The 3,980-nt window shown below is 36.5% G+C and overlaps 1 pseudogene; it reads left to right on the top strand.

Annotated features, from left to right (window-relative positions):
* The first annotated feature begins 207 nt into the window (after window positions 1-207).
* LOC110210372 (inositol hexakisphosphate and diphosphoinositol-pentakisphosphate kinase 2-like) lies at window positions 208-3,518 on the top strand (annotated as a pseudogene).
* Window positions 3,519-3,980: the final 462 nt, after the last annotated feature.

Here is a 3,980-nt window from a genome sequence, read left to right as displayed (position 1 = left end):
TTTGAAACTGAGTCCACAATGAAGAGTGATATCTGGGAACAAAAGAGCAACTTGGCTTTTGACTTTCTTATCAGAATTTCAAGTGATTGTGTAATGAGAAACAAGCTGCAAAGGATCTTTGTGTCACCCAGATATTGGGAGAATGCACTACCCTGAGACTATTTACTTAACTACTGTTCAAATGTAGATCATTTAGTTTTTCTGACCATGTCTATTCCTGAAATAGTAAATGACATCCCTAGATTCTTTGTTGGGACTGAAGAAGGAGAAATAGAGGAGCTAGGAGATCTAGCCAAGCCTAGAGACTTTCAGCACTTGCGTGGACATGCAGATGAGGAAGAAGATTCTCCACCAGAAAGGCAGATTGTTGTTGGAATATGTTCTGTGGCAAAAAAAAAAAAATCTAAGTCAAAACCTACTAAGGAAAAAGTCGAACATGTCTCCTTGTTTAAACATGTCACAGTAGTGATATTTGAAGAGGATATTATTTTGAATGAACCAGTAGACAGCTGGCCACTATGTGATTGTCTTATTTCTTTCCATTCTAAAGGATTTCCACTTGATAAAGCAGTTGTCCATGCAAAACTCAGGAACCCATTTGTGATCAATGACTTGAATATGCAATATCATATACCAGACAGGAGAGAAGTTTATAGTATTCTTTAAACTAAAGGTATTTTACTTCCTTGTCATGCAATTTTTAAACTATGATCTGAATAATCCCCAACAATGAAATCTAACTGAAGAGGAGGATTGTGTAGAAGTAAATGGAAAAGTTTTCCAAAAGCTATTTGTAGAAAAACTCCTCAGCCCTGAGGATCACAGTGTTAACATTTATTATACAACATCTGCTGGAGGTGGAAGCCAAAGGCTCTTTGGGAAGATCAGAAGTAGAAGTAGCGTTCACTCCTTAGAAAGCTGCGTGAGAAAAACAGGCTTATACATTTATGAGGAGATCATGCTTACAGATGGCACTGATGTCAAAGTATACACAATGGGTTCAGATTATATCCATGCTGAAGCGTGGAAATCCTCTGTACCTGACGGCAAAGTAGAATGGGATACTGAAGGGAGGGAAGTCAGATATCCTGTTATCTTCAATGTTAGAGAGAAGTTAATTGCTTGGAAAGTCTGTCTTGCATTTAATTAAGCAAATGGTTTGTGGCTTTGATTTGTTACATGATAATGGACAGTCTTATATCTGTGATTTCAATGCCTTCAGTTTTGTGAAGGATTCTGTGAAATATCATGATGACTGTGCAAAAATACTTGGCAACATTATAATGTGAGAGCTTGCTCCACAATTTCAGATCACTTGGTCAATACCATTAGAATCTGAAGATATCCCAGTTGTACCAACATCTGGAACTATGATGAAACTTAGGTGTGTTATAGCAGTTATATGTCATGGTGATCAGGAACTAATGAGAAAATGAAAATGAAAATGGAAGTGAGACAACAAACATTTTTTGATCTTTTTGAAAACTGTGATGGATACAAAACTGGGAAATTAAAATGGAAAAAGCCAAAACAATTACAGGAAGTGTTAGATATTGCTTGACAACTTTTAGTAGAGCTGGGACAAAATAATGATTCTGGAATTGAAGAAAGTAAATCAAAACTTGAACAATTAAAAACTGTATTGGAGATGTATGATCATTTTTTGGGAACAAATCTTATTCCTTCATAGTTGTCCTAAAACATCTAGTGATGAGGAAGACAATAGAAGAGAAGAGCCATCATTACTTTTGGTTCTGAAATGGGGAGGAAATTAACTGCTGCAGGAAGGGTTTAGATTGAAGAACTTGGAAGAACTTTCAGATATATGTAGAGGACAAGGTGACTATGCAGGATTTCCCGGTTGTGGTTTACTTACACAGTACCTACTGACGTGACCTCAAAATATATGCTTCTGATGAGGGATGAGTTCAAATGACTGCAGCAGCTTTTGCAAAGGTACTTTTGGTTCTAGAAGGTGAGATTACCCCTATCCTTGTCCAAATAGTAAAAAGTAAAAATATGATTGGACTTTTGGATAGTGATAGTGATTCCATAAGCGGTCACCAGCATTGTGTGAAAGCAAAGCTTCACGAAATGCTTCAGAAAGATAGAGATTTTACTCCTGAAGACTATGAAAAGCTTACTTCATCTGGGAGCATTTCTGTTAAAAATTCTGTGAAGACCTGTGACAAAGTTTACTGCTTGATTCAAAGTTTGACTTCTCAAATCAGACAGAGAACAAAAATCTCAAGTCATCAGACATCCAACTTTACCATAATGAAACATTAGAAATAATGCTAAGTTGATGGTCCAATTTGGAGAAGAACTTTAAAACAAAGAATGGAAAATACAACATCAGTAAAATCCCTGACATATATAACTGTATAAAATATGATGTTCAGCATAATGTCTCCTTGAAATTAGAAAATACAATAGATTCGTACAGGTTTTCAAAGGCATTAGCAGATAGTGTTATCTATCCCTCAGGAATATGGCATATCTGAAGTTGAAAAACTGGAGATTGCCAAAGGCTACTGCACTCCTCTAGTTAAGAAAATTTGATCAGACCTTCAGAGAACACAAGATGATGACATTGTAAATATCCTCTGTATTAAAGAGGTATCATGTTCCCTAAATGTCATGTTCCTACTAGATTATATTTCACCAGCGAAAGTCATGTACAATATTTATTATTCATCCTTGTTATAGTGCCTTATGCGATGAATCAAAAGATGATCAGTGGTGGCGTGCTATGGATTATATAAATGTTGTCAAAGAACTCAATTACATGACTCAAATTGTTATCGTGTTCTATGAGGATCCATACAAACGAGAACCTGTCCTCCAAAGAACGTTTTCATGTTGAGTTACACTTTAGCCTGGGGGCCAAAGGCTGAAGAAGACAAAAATTAACTGTCTGGGTATGGTTATAGATCTGCTTCAAGAGAGAATGAAGACACAAGGGAATTCTCCAGAAAATGTGAATGTGATGATGACGCACATAGATATAAAAAGAATGAGTCTGATAGAGCTACAGTAATTTTCAAATCCACAGTATCAGATCCAATTCACATATACAAAAAATCTTCCCTTCCATGAACTAGGAAGGCAAATGAAGTTGTTTCAGAAAAATACTAATTTTACAAGAAAACAAAGGAGTGTGGACCAGAAGCAGAATATAGTAGACTTTGAATTATATTCCCTGGTGCCACCTATTTGCCTTCTAGAAACTCTTCACAATGCCTTGTCTTTTTTATAATTATTATTATTATTTTTTTAGGCAATTGGGGTTAAATGACTTACCCAGGGTCACACAGCTAGTAAGTGTCAAGTGTTTGGTCTGAGGTCAGATTTGAACTCAGGCCCTCCTGACTTCAAGGCGGGTTCTCTTTCCATTGTGCCACCTAGCTGCTGCACACAATGCCTTATCTTTAAAGCAGATGGATGGCTTTCTTGCTTCCATTGCACTTCCATCAAATGAAAGAAGAATTAAAACTCCTTCGTGTATGAAAATGTGATATTATGACCATTAATTGAAATTGGGTTACATGTAGAACATAACCTGAAAATAAAATGAGATACTAAACCATAAAAAATGAAAAAAATAAAAGAATTGTTGGGTGATTACAGACCAATTGTATATTGTGTATTTGTGTTATACCTGAGAATTTGGGTTTCTCAGCCTGAGTTAGAGATGGTTCACAGCTCATGAGAAGCTCCTGATTTGAGGCATTAGGTGTCAGGGACTGGAAAAGTTGAACACAGAAGGGGTCAGAAAAAGGGACAGAAGACACAGGTGATGAGAGAAACTGCTTATAGAAACCATCAGCAGACAGGAACATAGAACTCAGGCTGCTTTGAGCTGAGATTGGCTTTTCAGGTGCTTTTCTGGGGCTATTTTGATGGGAAGTGAGGCATTGTCTTCCTGAAAATTGATTAAAATTTGTTCTTTGTTCTGCAGCTTGAGAGAGGAGAAAATT

This window comes from Phascolarctos cinereus, unplaced genomic scaffold, assembly GCF_003287225.1.
Source record: "Phascolarctos cinereus isolate Bilbo 61053 unplaced genomic scaffold, phaCin_HiC Scaffold_2;HRSCAF=192, whole genome shotgun sequence".
NCBI classification, from domain to species: domain Eukaryota; kingdom Metazoa; phylum Chordata; class Mammalia; order Diprotodontia; family Phascolarctidae; genus Phascolarctos; species Phascolarctos cinereus.
Note: the sequence above shows the minus strand (reverse complement) of the source record. Positions and strands in the feature narration are given on the sequence as shown.